At 38.0% G+C, this 19,869-nt stretch overlaps 1 protein-coding gene across 19 annotated transcripts in view; it reads right to left on the bottom strand.

The window, feature by feature from the left end:
* CCSER1 (coiled-coil serine rich protein 1) overlaps positions 1-19,869 on the bottom strand; it is a 666,540-nt gene that overhangs the window by 298,192 nt on the left and 348,479 nt on the right. The window lies entirely within an intron of this gene.

The following is a 19,869-nucleotide window of genomic DNA, read 5'->3' as shown; positions in this document are numbered from 1 at the left end:
TAATGGATTTTACAGTAAGTACTAGAAATATTTTGGAAGTCTTTAGGAAGGTGTTTGCAGACCAGCCCTCAAAGATAAAGTCATAAGCTACCTAAAACATAACAAGCTCTTGGCAGTTTAATCTTAAACACCGTAGATGGTCGCTCTATTTGTAATTTCCAAACATCAAACTTCTGCACAAAGCTTTGTGACATCCCAGAGCGGGCATCAGCTGCTCTGAAGAGCAGCATTTCTTTTTTCTACAGGTGATGTTTACCAGTGGCTCTTATGAATCTTTAGCTTTAGGTAAGAGCAACTCTAAAGAGACTTGCCTTGAAGAAACTACTGGGTATTTGAGTGCAAAATACCATTTATTTTCAGGTCTTATGCTAAGCATAAAACCTAAGGAGCTTACATCACTAGGCACTCCTGAGAACTTCAGTTAAAACCAGCCAGTTTTGAGTAACAACATAACTACATCTGAAAGGGCTACATTTAAGAAAGAATGTCTTTCCTGAAATCGCACCATTTATGCTTAGGCTTTTTCGCTTTACAGACACTTAGAAATGGGGACAGATGAGGGAGGAGGAAGAACCAAACAATGAGAAAAACAACTATTTTGTTTACTTCTGACAACTTTGAAACTTCAGCCAGAGCTATAGTGCCTTGATTTATTTTAGCATTGAACTGGCACACTTGACTCTAAACATCCAATTAATCTCCTGTCTCTCTGCCTCTTCCTCCCCCATGGAAACCTCAGTGATGGAAAACTACATTTTCAAGTTAAAAAAAAAATTTAGTGATTTTCATTTGATCAGGCAGAACTATTTTTTTCTTAGACCTTGCTGATGCATCCTTTTTTGCACAGGCAAAATTTCACAAATCAAATACAATGCTTTCACCAGAGCAAGAGAAAAATGTTTCTGCAGAAGCTTACTGTAAAAGCTCCTGGAAAGGGACACTAAATTCATTGGGCTTTCTGAATACATAGATAGTTTTAGAAAGATCTTTACCTTCCTAGTACAGAAAAAATATTTCAAGCAATTTGAGTGGGACTGGGCAAAAGGTTGACAAGAGATTATTTGGCATCATGCTCTGTTGGAAAGATTTAATAGAAGATGGCTGATGTGACTATAATGGAAAGGCACAATTTTTCCTCCCTTTCCATCAACACGTAGAACGCAGAAGACAGCTGCAGTAGGCAGTTGACTTCTCCAGGAAAAGCTGAAACTCCCACTTAAAATGATCTTTGTCCTTCAACCTTCACTGCTGCAAACAGGGTTGGCAACTTCTGTTCAGGTGGATTTCGGACAACCTATCATTTCCCAAACTAGTACATCGGTGGCATACTCCAAATAATGGAGAAAGTAGTGGCAACTACAAGACCCATCAATGAGAGTACCTGCAGCTCAGTGAGATCACAGGAACCCTGCTCAATCCTCTGCCAATGAGTGAATTCTCATGCTAGCACAGACCTCATCTGGAACCCCCTTACATAGCCACAGCCTTTTCCACAGAAATGACCAGAGTAAAACTGCCCCCACCCTCGTGAGGGATGCTGTCCTCCAATCCATCCCGCAGTCTCAAACTAGCTCCCTTCTTCAAATCTAGCCTTTGGCAGGGGCTCCCAGCCCTGACCAGCCTCTTCCAGCCCCTACACAACAGAGTCTGGACAGGTGGGAATTTAGCAGCAGGAAGCCATCTACTTTTCAGTATAACCTTTTCTTCAGAAAACTAACCTTGCTACCATGAGTCCATCATGTCAGAGGAGCTGGCATTAGGGAACTGCTAAGCCATGACATTTTCACACCGATTGGTCAACGAGGTAGAGAAGCATCAGCCCATCAGCCATTTGGTGGCTATCCCTAATTCAGGTATCTTCTACTACTCTTTGCTATGTGGCTTTCCTCCTACTTACTATGTTCCTGCTGTTCCCAAAAAACATTCATGCTTTATGAGGTGTACAATCACATCATACCTGTAATCTTTCCAATATGACACATTTAAGGTTTTCTTTTATCTCCATTCTGTTAATTGCTTTGCTAAAATTTAATTGAAATGTTGCTATCATATGCTAATAGCTACAAAAATTTGATGGATATATTTAGGAATAAGAAATTAGTGCTGTAACAGAACTTCAACATGAATCTGTCTTCATAAGCAGTGTCTACTGAAATTGTGTTCTTTTTTTTTTTATTCAGAAATTATATCTTCCTTTCCCTTATGAGTGGAAAATCATCTCTGAGCTAATTTTCTACCAAAACAAATAGGACCAAATTTTATGGCTTTGAGTAGTTCTTTGTTTTAAATTAGATAATTGGAAAGATGAAACATATGTCATGGTTATAATTACATGACATTTTTACTCCTCTACCTGTTCTTAGCCTCTCATCCACCTGCACAGCAGGAAACCGAGCGATAAAGCCAGTTATTTCTTTAATGGAATTTTCATTATTATTTGAATTTTAATTTCATTATCTGTTAAACATGAAAGAAATGTTTGGTTCCTCTTGTGATATTAGGGAAGGGGAAGGAGGCTTTAAAAGAGAGAATAATCAGTAAAGAATTATTGCTTAGAATTCAATGATAAAGACTTTTACCCTAAACTTCAGACATTATGTACATAATGAAATAGATGACTACTAAGAACTTAATAAACAAACTTTTAAGACCATCAGCCATTTGAAAAATGTATTCAATCTTATGGTTTTTTACAGCAGCTCTCTTGATCCAAACTTATTTATTAGGGACAATGTGACTTAGAGGGGAACCTGATTTTCATTGAAACTGCCAAATATGATGTTTTTTAATCTCATCATATGCATGAGATTAAAAAACACTAGAGTGAAGTGCTTTTAACAGGTTTCCTGTAATGTAAGGTGTCAACCCTTCTGAAGCTCTGTTATGTTCATAATAGAAAAAAAACTAATTAAGACATAGCATAACACATAGTTGTACTAGGCAAGATATTGCCCATTCCTTTAATGAATACCAGATCTAATCTTACCAGTATTCAATGCAACATCCTCAGACGTGCCAAAAAGCAGTAATTAAATCATAGCATTCATAAAAGTCAAACAGTCAGATGCCAGTGTGGACTATTTACGTGAATTAATATTCTTATTACTGATTAGCTCTCCCAGGTTTTCAGAACGCAGCCTCCAGGATCACGTTCACTTCCCTATTCTTACATATTTTGGCACCTAGAACACTTGCAAGAATCAGTATTTTGCCATGGCTGCCTTCTGAGCACTTAAAAAGGATTAATAAAATTAGCCTCACTATGCCACTAGAAAGAATAAACGTACTCTGGCACTTCTGCAGATAGAATTTAAATCACCTACATTATTTCCCCCAGGAAGACATGCTGTTTCTGGGCCAGAAGTTCTGTATCCTCGGATTTTCACTTTTGTACCTTAAGCCCAAGGCCATCTTTCTCTATAAATTAACTACTAAAATAGCACAAAGCTTGCACTAGCTGCAATTTAAACACATTTTTGTAATTCACAAATGGAAGTTCCCACACTGGCAATCTCCTGCCTTTTGTACACCCAGAAGGAAAAATCCAGCACTCCTTTTGGACAATCACAGCTAGCTGCAACCCTTTCTTCTTCTGGGGCTCTTGGTAAGTACCTTTGATTGGCATTTGATTTACTTTTCCTCCCATCTTCTTTTAATGCCCTTTTTTTTCATGAAACAAAGGAGAGAGAGGATGAGTAGGCTGCTGTAGAGAGCTACACAGATGCAGCTCTAAACAAGAGCAGATGTAATTAAAAAAAAAAGCAACCTAGAAATTGACAGCATGTTTACAGTAAGTATGTCTGTAAGAGATGTATACCTGTTTCTGTGGGTGGGTAGATATCAGGGTGAAATCAGTTCCCCAGGGAGCCTGCCAGTAAACCTTATAGTAAAATACACTTTATATTAAACTTTATTAAAACTCCATGAAGTCAGAATGGTCTTTAACTCGCACAACTCAAAAGGTCTGCTAGGATTAAAACAAAAGAAATTGTTTTAAAACAAAACAGAAAACCAAAATAACTTTTCAAGTAGAGACAACGTTTGAGTTTTCTAGGGATAACTGGAGAGAACTCCAGTCACTCCACAGCTGCCCCTGTCCCATAGGAATTATCTCACTCTGCTGGCCTGGCTTGAGCATCTCCCATAACACTCCACTATGTTCTACATTCTTTTATTAAATTGAATTTGCTCTGTGACAAGAGAAACATGTGTGTTGCTGGTTTTACCTCAGCCAGCAACCAAACATCACACAGCCACTCACTCATTCCCCCACCAGCAGGATCAAAGAGAGGATCAGAAGGGTAAAAGGCATAAAACTCGTGGGTTGAAAAAAAGTCAGTTTAATAGGGAAAGCAAAAGCCACGCACACAAGCAAAGCAAAACAAGGTGTTCATTCAGTGCTTCCCATGCAGGTGTTCAGCCATCTCCAGGAGAACACGGCCCCATCACAGATAACAGTTATTTGGCAAGACAAATGCCATCACTCCAAATTTTCTCCCTGTTCTCCTTTTTCCCCCCACTCTATATACTGAGCATGATGCCCTATGGTCTGGAATAGCCCTTTGGTCAGTTTGGGTCACCTGGCCTGGCTGTGTCTCCTCCCAACCTCCCATGCACCCCCAAATTCCCTGCCAGTACAAAAACCAGAAAAGGCCTTGGCTCTGTGTGAGCCCTGCTCAGCAATAACAAAAACATCTCTATGTTATCAACCCTGTGTTCAGCACAAATCCAAAACACAGCCCCATACCAGCCCCTGGGGAGAAAATCAACTCTACCCCAGCCAAAACCAGCATGCAGTCGTGAAAAATTGAACTCTCTCTGCCTATTCCACTCCTGTTACCTGTAACACACCTTGGGTAGGTCTTGTGGAGCTTCTCTATGTACCAAACCATCACCATCTGAGAAACTACACCCTCATTCCAGGCACCTTTGGTTTCAGTTGATTATCTTTCCAAGGGGATCATATTCTAGCTGAAGCAGTATGCTTATGTGTTCTTGATAAGACCAGATCATGGTCACTCATAGATTTACTGAAAGCTGTTTCATCCAGACAATTTTGCTCCAGCTTGTCACAGAAGGAAAAAAAGTTGTCATGGTTTTTGGGTTTGGTTGGCTTTTTGGTTTTGTTTTAATTAATCTAATTATAGAACTTACTGCAAGTAACTTATTTTGATCTTATAGTTCAATTAATAATTAATCAGAATCAGCAGGTTCTGTGCCAAGAGACCAGGTCTCTGCCCTTTCCTCAACCCCAGCTCATTTCCCACCTGTATGCAAGCAAGCAGAGTAAAATCGAAACAGAGATCTCACATACAAATGTGATGGCAAAGGAGAAGCAAGGCTGGAATGTGACTACTTCTTTTGGAAGCCTAAGACTATATCAAGTTTGAAAAGAGATTAAGCCAGAGAAGCACCAGGTAGAAAAGCGGAAATCATGAGATCTGGATCTGTCACTGACAAGCTTTTTTAATAAAGTCACAGCTCCATGCTGTACTTTTCCCTTCTCGTTATTTTCAGTTTAAATTAGAAAAATCTCAAACTTTTTTAAAATTGAAAAATAATAATAAACTTGTTATAGAAACGAACCAGGGAAGTTCACACCTCCTGTGGGGTTTATAACCTTGAGAAAGCCACCCAACAACTTCATGTCTGCACAAAAGAGCGTGGCAGCCAATCTGTACTGTACATACATTGTTGCAGTGATTTTTTAAATACTCTTAAGAATTTCACACATGTAATAAAGATTGACAAGCATACAAGTCATTCTGTAGGTCATCTGCTACACAGATGTATTTTCCATCCCTTCTCTGAGCAACTTTCTTCTGTTAAAACAAGGTCATTTTGGATTATCGAATTCTAGTCTGGATTACCAAATCTTCTCAGCTGAAATTATAATCGATCCATGATCCTCCCATCTATTGATGTGTTCACAGTGTTTTTCACTCAACTCTAAAATTAAACAAAGAAAGCAGCCATATTCCACCTCTGCGGGAAGACTGCATAGTCCTTTTACAAAACTCTGGAACCTTGTTCAAATACCAAGAATCCAGTGGTACACAGATTCAGTGAGATGACAGCAGTCATACAAACAATATTATTCTTACAAGTAAATCATTTTTCTAAGGCTGCAACATTGTCCTATTCCTAGGAAAGTGACTAGGAGTTCGGATCTTTTAAAATCTCTTTTGTAGTCATTTTACTAATTAAACACAGTCCTCTTAAATAAATTTACAGTTAAAGTCACAGCTTACGTAATTGTCAGCAATTTCTGTGTTTCTTTGAATTGCATTTGTTTATATAACCATGATACCTGTAAATACTCATTTTCATGCCAAATGGATTTAACATCAGAAATGGCTATTTGTCAATGACCATTTGTCAAGAGCATTGAGGGAGTTCTTGTTTGATCAACAGTGTTAACAAGGGGCAATAAACCTAACCTGCAAGAGACTCCTAATAACACCACTGGGGACAAAGCTGTGCTGCTTTTTTCCTAATCACAGCAGGAAATACCATCACTTCATTGTGAAAATCCCAACAAGCCTCCAAATCCTTACTTTTAAAAATTCAATTGCCTGAAGGCCTGTGAAGGAGTAAGAGTCAATTTACAAGAAGCTTGTTTGACACAGTAAAATTTTCCAAGATGCTCATGATTTTCACGTCTTTTTGCATGGGCACAAGAGGAATCCTTTAATCATATTAGCATGTACTATAGAAGGATTTTTATTTAAAAACAGGATTAACATCAACTGTCACATCACAGACTGCATTTGAATCCTCTCTTAGGTAAAATATTTATAGAGGAGAGATTTTTCCGGTGTTAGCCGTGTGATATTTTGCGCAGTAACTTTGTTCTGTAGGAGTTGATATCACAGAGACAAAACTGAGTCAAGAAGACAAAATCATGAACATGCTGTTATTTAAGAAAGGAAACAAACAACAAAAAAACCCCAAACCACCATGCAAACAGATGGAAAGAGCTGCTCGATAAACTGAACTCATGCAGGGCAAAGAAAGATGGCTTCTGCTGATTGAACCTGACAACTGGCCAATTCCTTAAAAATCTTTGTTGCAAACATTTTGGTTGTGCTGCCAAATGCTCATTTTTGTTCCACAGTCTAATGCTGCATAACCACAGTGTGACAGTCAAGTGGGTTTCTTCTACCCTCATGACAGCCACATACCAAGAAATGAAGGTATTACTTGATTCGTTTAAAGAAATTGTACTTCCTTAACCCAGCTTCTTTAGCCACTCTTAAGCCTGACTTCATCTTAGGAAAACTACAACTCAACTGAAAAAAAAGACCAAAAACAAACTGATAAGGCTGGTAGGGCCGAAAAGTCCAAAAAGTAGCACAGTTTAGCTTATGTATACTATATTCCTGCAGGGATATTTTTACAGATGAACCCTTTGATGAATTTCCCTGGCAGCACTTTAAGTTTTGGAATGTAGAAAAGTCAGGTTACAAGTATCTCTTCTACATTAATCTGCCTTTAGACTAACGCGGGTACAAAGAAGAATATTAGTCACATTGATTGGGGTGGTAATTTCAATTAATTCTTCAGTCACTGGACTCAACTATAGGTCAGTGCCCTATGTGCACACAGGATGCTTTGGAATGAAGCAGGGAGAAGTCATTCCTTCATTACAGTGGGGAGAAGTGGCATAGTCCATCTGACATTATCCATCCATCTGTCCAGACATTCACCCATCTTTAATTGGACATCTCTGGTAAAACTGATTGCTCAGACAGCCTGGAACTGCAGGGCTCAGGCTCCCTTTCACTCCTGCTGGGTGAAATAACAAGCCCCAAACCTCTGCACTGCAAGAGCCTACAAAATCACCAGACACAGAGCACATGCTTCATTTGCTTCTGACCTTTTCTTTAAGTGACTGTTTCTTGACTATTTCTTTCTCTGCCATTAGGCTCGCACTGCCATTAAACGCCACCTTTGCTTGCAGTCGCATCTCTCTTACCTTTCTCCTGACAAACTATCCACAGTCAGAGGTGCAAAGGCACCTGACAAAGTGAACAGGTGCACTCCAGTTCACATCCTCATGTTCAGTTATTTTTTTTCACACTGCGAATAGAGTCTGAAAGGATGAAGCTGCTGCAATTGGGCAGGCAAATACAGATGCATCACAGAAGAACATTTGATGTCCCTTAAATCACAATCATAAGCCCATTTGAATTAAAACTGTTCCGTGGGGAGGGAAGCACTTGCTTAGATTCAGTTTTGCCTTTTCAGACCCTTCTGGGAATACTCTTCAAGGTAACTGCATCACAGAACCTGCTTGCACTGTTGCTTTGAATGATTCATTGAGGTGTGCAGGACATTCCTATGTAGAGGTAATTATGATTTCTATAAGCCACAAAATAAATGTATGAATACATGAGAGAAGGGACTGAATAATAATGGACAATTGCAACTCATCTCCTTGTGGCAGAAGAGCCACTAAATTTTCTTAGTCTGCCATTTATGTTTCCACACTTAAAACCCTTGGTGTACAGATACACAGTGGGAAAATGTCCTGGGTTGAAGTGTATTCTATTACCATCCTCATGAGCAGTGGAAATCAGGTGGGGCAGTGTTTCCTTGCCTCCTCCCCCCAGACTATCTTGCTGTTAATGGCCCATCATTGTCCTGCCACATGACTCAGGGATAACTTCCTCCAGACTATCTTCTGTTAATGAGCCTAATCAACACTTGGCCTCATGACTCATTACCCCATTGTGAGATGCTCCACCCAGAGGGAGGAACCAAGCATCCCATCCTGGATATAATCTGGGGCTCTGAACACCAGAGACACTCTTCCCACTGGATTTCTAGAGGACAGGAGCCCCCCAGCCACCACTGGACTTTCTGAGGAAGAGCAGACCCCTTCTACTACAGGATCACCACTTCAGAGGATTGCAGCCACCATTCTACCAGACTGCTACCACCACCCTACCTAACAGGGACTCGGGTTGTATCTTGACTCTGTCAGTGTTTTCTTTTACTTTCTTTTCCTTTTCTTTGATTTCCATTAAATTGTTATTCTGACTTGGTGCCTCCCACTGGTTAGTTTTCAAGCTAGCACAGAAAAAAAGACATAAAACAGAAAAAAAAGAAACTTCCTTATGAGATGAGAGTGACTCTATAGATAGAAAATAAAGAACTATACAAAGGAGTATTTAACACTCTGTATTTCCCATCAAAAAATATGGTGTATATTTGTGTGTTTGTATATTTGTGTACACAAACTATTTTTCATGTTATCTTTCCATTCCATAAGCAAAAAAATTTCAGTATTATACAGAGAACTGAAGTGCCACACAGTACCAGTGACCTCTCTGTTTAATGCTCAAATGAAATAAAAGCTATCTTAAAACATAATAAATATTCCTCAGATACCACTTCTCTATTTAAAGAGAAATTATCTTTTCCTACACCAGACTGTGAATGGGGAAATCTGTTTGCAGAGTGGGCTTTGCTTCCCAGCGTGGGCAGCAAAGGAGTTGCAGAATTCTTCTTCTTCATGGGAATATTCTCTTTTTGAGTAAGACACAGTTCAGTGAGGAATTACTAACATCTGGAAACTAAATCCAGGAAAAGCAGAGTCAGTTCCCCAGTCCGAGACCAGGACAGCGTGCAGGATCACCAATGCAAACACCTCAAGTGTCTTTCTGTGAAAGGAAGATAACACCTCTTCACCCTATAGGCGTGTTACAAGATTAGTGCTTGCAAAAGGCTCTGCACCTCAGAATTAATTAATATTTATGATGATCAGTCCCATTAAATTTGCTTGCTGGATCTAGTTAACATGTGAGTCACATTTATTAGATTGTGGTGCTGATACATAAAAAAATGACAGCTTCCTAACATTTGTTAATTTTTCCCCAATTAATTTCATTTACTCTAAGGACCCCTTTCTGTCTAAGAGGTGTGCAACGCTTTATAAAATAGATTAAACCCAATATAATGCTGACTTAATTTATGGACAGATATTTCTGTGGGTTTTTTCTTGTTATGATAAGAAATTATCATTTTGCTAACAAATTTGCATTCATCCTCACACATCACTGAGGATAATTATGGAAATGAAGAGTACTGGAATCAACCATTCTGTGGTCGTAGAAGGAAAGAAGATAAAGATATTCAGAAGAGGAGACTGAAGCAAAAGGCTTAAAGAATTAATAACTTAAAAGCCTATATATATTGTTCATTCAAAATGTTTATAAACATGGCAATAAACATCACATACACAAACTTGCGACTGAAGGATCATCCCCAAGAATACAGCAAAGCATAAAGCAAAATAATGAAGATACAAGAAGCCACAAGTACTATTCTGGCCATTTCTAATTCTGACAAATACCTCACAATCACAGCTGAAGTCTTTGCTGCTTAGAGCTGGGGTGACCAAATGACAGATTATGATCTGCTTGTGATCACAAGAGTGCCCTGAAATGTTTGAAATTGCCATGGTACAGGAAAATTGTTTCTTATCCAAATGTAATTCTGTATTGATATGACAACTCTCATTTAAGTGGTCAGGTTGGACAAAATCCCTTCTCTCAGTGCTGCTCAGTGAGCAGAGCTCACTGTGGACAAAGCAGCAAACCCAGAACTGCCTGCACAAAGATGCCAGCCTATTAAGCTTGCAACTGCAGGAACACTTCTATCCTAAGAGACAGAAATTTTTATCAAAGAAAACTGACCTAGAGGAATCCAAACAATCACTGGGAAATATGAATAAGTCAACTTTATAGTCCAAGTTTCCCTCTCAAACAGCATCCCAACGTCATCCTACTTCACATCTGCAATATCAAAATGAAAGTAATATTTAATATCTTTAAACTTTTTCTTTCATAGTACTAAAAAATTGATAATTTGTGTCTGTGAATCTCCTAAATTCTGTAACACTGGCATGCCAAAGTAACTACTTTATTTTAAACTTTACTGTCACCAGTTTTCTTCTTCTTTTTTTTTTTGTTTTTCATTGCAGCTGTTTTTCTATGATATATAATTATACCCTGGAGATTTCCAGTTAGTCTATGTTTCCCAAGCATTTTAAATTTGATGAAGACATACCAGTCTGTGAAAGTGATGAGGCTTTAGATATTTTAGTGAACAGTAAACAAAAAACTTCAGAAAACATCTTCGTTTCATGTTGTTTTTAAAAACTACTTCATCCTCATTCCTGAATTTTCCCTCGATTCAGCTGCAGATAAACGTTTTTTCCCCCCTGAACTTTATCTCTTCTTACTGACTTATTGAAATAAACTGGCAACTTGTTAGAAGAACCAGAAATAAATATTACTTTGTACAGTCGTGGAGCATTATGTGCTTCTCCCTTTCACTTAAATATTACACTGTGCAGAAAAGCCCAAAATAAACAACAATCAGTCCTGCTTGTTCATTCCTTTCTTGGCTACTGACAACATCCAGAAATGTAATGATTACAACAAATGGTAATCAGATAGGCACCTAAAGAAAACTTTTTCCCACTATGCCCTCATCAATCTTAATCTTTCAGAACTCTCACCATAGATGATAACTAATAATTATCACAAGGCTGCCCATAACAATGTACCACATAGCTGTAAAAGTTTAAAATGACCAGAAAATATTATCCAAATAAAAAAAATTGCTATTCCCTCTCATCTATAGCATTCAGCCCTGCTTGAAAATACCAAATCTAAAATAAATATGCTGAATATTTAGTTCATTACTTACTAGGACAAAACCAAGTGATTAAGTCTGTTTATGGGCTTTCCCCCCCCCCCTCATTATCAATTCCTTCAACCACAAAGGTAGTACTCTTTTTCCTTTAGTCCACTTATTTTTTTTTCCAGAAATTTTTAAGTGGATCATATCCTCACCTATTTATTAAGCAATGACTTAGAAATTTATATTGCCCAAAAGTTTTTCTTAAATTGTCAAAGTTATCTGTAAGACACTCACAGTAGGAATGGCCTTTTCTTATAGGTGTTTCCCATGGCAACAATGCAACAAACCCACAGCCTTGAGACTGGGTTTTCAACATTTTTAAAAGAATTAAAACTGACATTTTCCATTGTCTCCATCCCCAGTGCCTTTCAGGAGTCTTATTAAAACCTCTGATAAATGAAGAAGCCTGAATAAATAGATTTCTTATTCTACACACATGAAGAGACATAACATTTCTGGACTACTATTAAGAGCCAGTTCATACAGCCACATTTAAGAACACTTCCATAAACAAAGATATCCTTTTAGCTGTACTGTTTGTTTGGGGTTTTTTAACTGTGTCAAAAAGGTAGAAGAAACTTTATAGTTCTTAAAGAAATGGTAAGGCATTAAAAGGTCACCTTAAGCACACAAATATATTTCACTATCAAGAATCAAAGTACTGAACTATGCCAGGAGCAAGGAGAAGGACAGAGAGTAAATGGAATGTTCATGCTATGGCTTAAAATCAGAGCACATTACACCTTTCAGAAACAAGAAGTTTACTCCAGTACTACCATCACCATGTTACGTTCTTTAAATACAAGGGAATTTTTTCTTTCCACACAGAATTAGCTTTAATTAGAAACAATGCAAAAGTTGGTGGAAACAGGAACAGCACTTCAGAAGTCTCTACCTAACATTGTAAGTCACCATTGTATCATGCAATAGAAACCTCCCAGACAAGCCACATTCCTCAGCAAAATTAAACAGCTTATTACAAACAAGTGATTCGCAAAGCAGTTATAACTTTCCAAGAGATAGAGCATGACCAGGTGACAAACTCAAATGGAAACGAAACCAGAAACATAACAAAAATCAAACTACAGCACAACTTTCATCACCTCTCAATACTTGGCTCTGCTAGAAAGTTAGCTAGAGGAAAGGAAGGATACAGCTTTCAGAAGTGACACAAGGTGTCTGTGAGTCAGCAATTGAATCTTGCCTTTAATTTCAGTTAATGGCTGTCTAAATTGCTCACAAAAATATCTGTCTCTCTAAACTCTCAGTGAACATTATCAAAATCAGTTATTTTTAGTGTTGTACTTTTGAGACATTTAACTTGAGATGGATTTCAAAATGCCAACCCTCAATTTCCTACCGTAATGGATTATATTTGAAAACATATGGCTGGGTCATTAACATTACTCAGTATTAGGAAAGTTGTTTATACATATTTTAATAGAAGAGTCAAGGATCAGATGTTTTCCATTTAAAATCATTAATTTGACTAAGTCAAAACTTTTTGTCAAAAACATGTCAAGTTTCCATGCATATGATTTTCAGAGGCTTTCTGGATGAAAAAACAGCAGTCCTTGGCTAGAAAGGGGGAGAGAGGACCTGCTAGAGTGAGAATACACATCTGAGATGTAGAAAACCCATTTTCAAGCCTATGGTTTGTTTAATTTATCCTTGGAAGAAAACACTCATTGCTCTAACACATACTCGAAAGTGAATGATTATTATTAAATAAACTCCTGCATTTCAGACAGTTCTACATTTTCACTACATTGAACATAATTTGTGAAAACACTTGAATTTTATCTCATTTACAACAACCACAGAAAGTACTCTTGGGTTGGAATGGTCAAAATGGTTTTTACATTTTCACCTTTAACATAATTGATGGGGTTAAAATGGTCAATACAGATTAATATTTTCACTTCTAAAGTAATTGATGCCTCTGACATAATCCATGTCATCCATGACCTGATGGCACATGCCACTATAGCCAATGGGCACTGTGCCATTGATTTAGACTAAATTTTACTCCAAACTCTTTATAATGATTCTGCTCACTAAAACAAAAACAAGCCAAAAAAACCACTCCACTCATCATATTTTACAAATGCCTGATAAGGAAACTTCCCTGTCCAACCATCCAGGAGCCCCTCTGGCAGCCACTCTGGCACCACCTGAGATGGGACTTAGGACTTTTGCAGCTGCACCCTCCACACTCACAGGGTCACATCAGGTTTCCCAGAGCAGTCTCAGACATCCAGACCCTTAATATCACTTAATCATGGTGCAATAACTGAGTAACAGCTCGAGCTGGTTCCTCAAGGAGGGACCCAGAACCAAGGAGCCCCTGGGCTTTCACATCCTCACAGTGTAAGGGTGGGAAAGTCTGGAATCATCCGCTCCTGCTGTGTCCCTGAGTGTCCCGGTCCCCTGGCTGGGCCACAGGTCCCTGTGCCCTTTGTTCTGCAAAGGGTCAGCACTCCATGGCCTCTTGCCTGGGGCTCGGGCTCCTGCCCCCCAGAGCTGAACCTGCAGCTGCACCCCGAGCTACCTGCGCTGAACGGATTCCTCAACGCACCAATGTACTCCCTCAGATTTACTTATGCCTATCAGTCCCTAGACAAGGGAAATTAGGAGGATTTACTGTCTGTATAGAGATGATTAGATTAGCACTTTAAGTGCTCTTCCTGGGTGTATCGGAATCCTCCCATGGAGTTTCAAGAAAATCTTTTTTCATAGTCCTAGTGATAAAATCTTGTCAGCAACCTATAATGCTACAAGTTTTATGACTTTTAAATCCTGGATATAGAGTACTCAGCAGGAAAAGCTTATTTTGTAGGTATGCATCAGAATTCATTGTGTGAGCATGTGTCTGCCTGAGGGAAGGAACCTGAATGAACCCAATATTTACCCTTGTAGTAGTGATTATATAAAATTTTAAGTTATGCTGGAAACCCTGTTAACTGAAAAAAAAGTAAAGATAATCCTTCTGCATCCCTTTGTTGAAGCATCACTTGTGTTTCTAGTTGCTTTTGCAGATTTTAATAAGACATTCATTAATCATTTTCCTGTATGTGGCTCACTGAGTAAATAACTGAATTCACAGCATTAAAAGCATCAATTTTGCCTAAAATGGAGATTCTAATTTTGAAATATTGAACTAACGGTCAACGTATGATGAAAGCTTCAATAAAATGAAGGAGAACACACTAAAAAATGCATGTATGTAAAATTTGGAAAGAAAGGAAATTATGATCGAGGCATAGAGGCAGAAGGAAATCAGACAGTAAATGTATAGTTCCCAGTCTCATTCCTGATTCTTTTAGTCATTAGTAAATATTATTAAATATTTTAGTATTTAGTAAATATATCAGCGACACTGGGAAATTACAGATGTTGTACCTATATTCCCCACAATAAAAAAAAAAATTATTTACTCATTAACCAGGTGATATGGCTCTATTCAGACAGACTTGCTGGCAGAGCCCTTAGGAACAGTGTGCAGAGTTTTACTGGGAAAAAGGAAAAGACAGCAAATGCACAAAAGCTTCTTGTAACAGGGCCCATAATACCTACTTTACACTCTTCCCTTCAGAACAAATTCAGTGCTTTCCAAGATCTCATATTCTATGACAGTAAAGACTGTGAAACAAATCAGCTGTATAAATCTTTTTGAGAAATGACAAAATGGAAGGCCTGCGTCAAAGGCAGAAAGTTGCTGTGATTACATGACTTTTAAAAGCCTATGCTACACCAGTAAGATGTGAGGAGTCATAAAGAAAGGAAATACTGACATGGCAAATAAAAATTAAGAGTGGGAGGCATCGATTAAACCACTGAAGAATGGTGACAGACTGATTTAAAATAGGATGGACATTGAGGCAGAAGAACAGTAAAGGTGGGGTTGTGTGAGTCATACTTCTTTAACTCTACTCACTTTACTAAAAATACCAAAAACATCTCCAAAACAAACAAAAATCCAGACCCTCAGAGACTTCAGATGCTTCTCAGCAGAAGCAGAAATTCAGCTGGAGGGTGGAAGGAGAGGGACAAGAGCTAATGAGGCCTCCAGCCCACTAAAGAGAATCACTGAACCCTAACACCTGTATCTGCCATGGGGTCATAATGCCTATGTGATTATTTCAGAGTCTGTTTTGAAAACAAAGCAATACATTAAAATCTTCTTATTCAAAGAAGTGTCAGCAAATACTTAAAATATTGGAAATAGTACATTTAAGGTAGAGAGGGTAAATAAGCCTAGGAAGTCAAATATCCTAGGAAGCTTTTTCAAGTATAGGGCCAGCTTGTTGTCAGCATTGCTGAGTTAGTGAGGAAAAGACCCCATTCTACACCTAGAAATACAAAGTCACACTCTCAAAGATGAGTTGCCTGGGGAAACCAGCAATCATTACCATGACTTTCTTATTGATTATTCCAAATATCTGCAGTAAAATTAAATTGTGATCACAGACCAAATGGAAGATTTCTCTCTTGCTAATTGTAGGCACAAACGTCATGAGCTGCCAGAGTCATGCCTATTCGTGACTGCAATGATTTGCATTTCCAGAGCCTGTAAAGGTGCAGGATGAATGGTAAAACTCTAAGTATAGACATAATTTAGTATAGATTACACTTTACTAGACCTACAGCAGTGGTAACACTACTGAGAACTGTCAGCTTTTGCTACTTGACCTGGCACTTCTGTTTTCTTATGCAAGGAATTTGCATCAGGGGTATTAATTACAAAAGTCAGAACACAGTAAGATAATAAATACTGAAGGAAATTCTCAGCTCCCTCAAAGGAGAAAGGAAATAATGGAAGAATTTTTTCTTTCATTTAATGCCAATTAGTAGAGCATGGTTGAGATTAATCATAGAATTGAAACACAATTAAACATTGCTACAATAAATTACTATTATGGTTATTATTTACAACCTGGCTGTGGTTAATAACCAGTGAGACTGAGCTTATTACAACAGATAATGTATAATTAGCTAATATTAGATATCTGATGTACTAAATGGCTGGCATAGATCTCTTCTTAAAAGGCTGTCATGATATTTTAAAATAATTTAAAAATAATAAAATACTATTATAATAAAGCACAGCATAATGAGTAGGAGAAAAGAACAGGTTCTAAAAAATGGATGAGACACTGCTTGGTAAGTTGACCTTTTAGAAATATCCACTCCTTCACTTATCTTCTAAATGAAAGGCAGGATTATTTTTAATTCCAGCTAATGAGAGCGGATATAAGTATGCTTAATTAAAAGTCACTCACATTTGAGCCAGCTACAGTTTTGCTATTATAACATAGAATAACACTTGAGTTAAGGTTGCATGACAAACACCATTCTGTTCTGTTATTTTCCATATTCTTAGTTCTGAAATTTTTACTTAGTGACATAACTTTTTCCCATAAGACAAAGACCTAATTCTCCAAGAAATGTTATAAACTGACAGAAGAGTAAACTTCTGTTCAAAAGAAGATCCTATCTACATAAAAGTTGAAGTGCAAAACCACCACCAAAGATGGTGTTCTTTTCTGAGAGGAGAAATAAACTTTTTCCAACAATATAGGAAAAGATCTTCCTTTTCTAAATACTTTCAGTCATAGAAAACAGCAGAGGATTGAAAGCTGGAATTTGACATCAAAATAACCCTCACTAAAAAGAAATGCCTATGATTGCTTTATCAAAAATGGTTTTAGAAATGTTTTGCAAAAGTGTCTGTGTACATGGGTGAACTGGATTTTTTCCTAAGATTTTGAAGAGCACAGCTAAGGAAGACTGTTCTGGACATCCGTGCGTTGGTAATTCCACAGGGCGAAGGAACCCAAAGCCACACAAAAGATTGGCTGTACTGGCTGCTATGCACAGTTGCTCTTTCCTCAAACAAAACCATATCTACTATTTACAACACCCATGGAGCAAAGATTGCTGAATGGCATTACCAATATGCTTGTCTTTTCATTTTCTCATGGTTGCTTTTAGGATTCAATAGCTCTGGAGCTGGTTACCTTTATTTCTTACTCAATTGTTTTCTACTCCTTTTGCTGTGTATCAGTGACACTCTTTTAAAGATACTGTCTTAATTTAAGTTAAGCAAAATGACTCAATTAAAGTAATGGTATATGATGGACTCAAGTGGAGCATCTCTTGCTGCACTGGAAAGTATATTCCTCCAAACACTCCTTGAGCAGGGTCTTATATGATTTGGATCTTTCTGCTACAAGACACAGCATGTGCAATATATTGGGAGCATGGTAGCTGAGCTTGGTGTTAGCAGAGCTGAGATGCAACTTGCAAGCCCTTCCAGGGAAATCTGATTTCTAATTTTCATTAGATTAAATTCAAAATCCTAAAATGGTTTTGAACAAGCTTAGGTTCTCCCTATTTATACAGCACATATCCAGTGGGACTAAGAATGGCAGGTATCATCTTTGGTGAAGTTGGATGTACAAGAAGAATATGACGACAGGATTTGCATTCTTCATGCAGAAATGCAGACTTTCTTTTGAAGGCAAATTATTAAAATCCAAGGAAGGACAGTTCTCTTTCTTGGTATAAAACCAGGTATGATTGAGAACACAGGCTTGGTTTCATTTCACAGTCTAATATAAAAGCTCATTAGCTTGGAGATCTTCAACTGTCCCAAAGAGAGGCAGTTTATAGGGCCCTGCTTCGTTACACCTGTGTTTTCAGAATCACAGAATGGAATTTCTTTTTCAATCTCCATCTCTACAGCAAGGATGTGGGAAAGGTTATTATCATGTTGCTAAGGGAAATGCACCATCCTATCATCAAAAGCCAATATTATTGACTGACAGTATTCAGGGAGGGTTACAGCTTGTAAAACCAGTCATTCACATTACAACTGGAACAACAGTGCTCTCTCTTGGAGTGTGTCAAGGAGAAATAACAGAAACTGTTACATTTTACATCATTTTTATTTCTACTAAATGCTGTGAAATGAACTTAACTTTTTCCTAGTCTGACCTCCATTTTATTTGAAATGAAAAGGAAAATGTTTCCTGCTTTGAAAATTGACTGAAAATGAAAGATTAAGTAATGCTCTCTGCCCTATTTTCCAGTTTCCTTTACCATTTTCTACTAGATTTTTAATATGAAAAAACATCTTTATTGTTTTGTTAGAGCAAATATTCCACTTCAAATAAGTAATTTAAAACTCATTTTGGGTTATACGAACACCATTTCCTTCAAAAATAAAGGCATTACAGTGTACTTGTCAACGTCCCTGATGCAACCAGAGCAATGCTTGATTATCTCAGCATGAGAATTTATCATGCTCTTTCAAGTTAGATTTCCTTACCTCTGACACCTTTATCTGAGCTGAGCAGTCCATCTCTTTGTATGTTGCATCTTAGTGGTTTTCCAGGCACGGGGAGAGTTAACTACGGAATCTGACTTAGAATGTTGAGTAGACTTCAATGTGCACTTTAAGTGGTGTTTCAAGGAAATAAAGACATGTACCCTGGTATCTTGGCACAACATTGCTCAATTTCAGCCAAATCTGACTGAGGGATGGGTCTTAAAAGTGTTAAATCCCAAAACAGGAATGAGAATCAGTGAATAGCTGACCACTGACATCCCATCTGTACCTCCACTGATGAAACAACTGATCAAGCACAATCCTCAACCCTTCTAATAGCAGGAATCAGCTGGCTGGTTGTACAACTGTTGCATAGACACAGAAGATATGGGGGAGAAAAAAAAAAAAAAAGGAGTTTATTTTCTGGGCTTGTCCAGGTTTGAAGGACACTGTTATTTTCTGTGCTGGAAGAACGTGCAGGAGAGACACAAACTTTACGTCATCAAACTTCCTTAATTCCAGTTACTCAGCTTTAATCTAGCATTATCACAAAGTGACTAAAACACAACCCAGTCAACTGATTGTATGCACACAGAAGGTGGAAACTTACTTGGAAAAGGGAAATTTTAAAAGGGCTATTCCTGTGAGTGTAATTTAGTCCCTATAGTGACACACAGTTGAGTCAATGGTGCTGAAAACCCAAGTTCCCTCTTCCTTACCTAAGCGAACAACTGGCAAGGTGACCTCTTTGCTAGATGATGCAGCACTCCTCTGAGTACCTGGGTGGCCTCAGGAGACCCCTTCAAAAAGTTAGGCTCTGC

This window comes from Aphelocoma coerulescens, chromosome 4, assembly GCF_041296385.1.
Source record: "Aphelocoma coerulescens isolate FSJ_1873_10779 chromosome 4, UR_Acoe_1.0, whole genome shotgun sequence".
Lineage (NCBI taxonomy): Eukaryota > Metazoa > Chordata > Aves > Passeriformes > Corvidae > Aphelocoma > Aphelocoma coerulescens.
The sequence above is the reverse complement of the archived record's forward strand: the minus strand, read 5'-3'. Positions and strand labels throughout refer to the sequence as shown.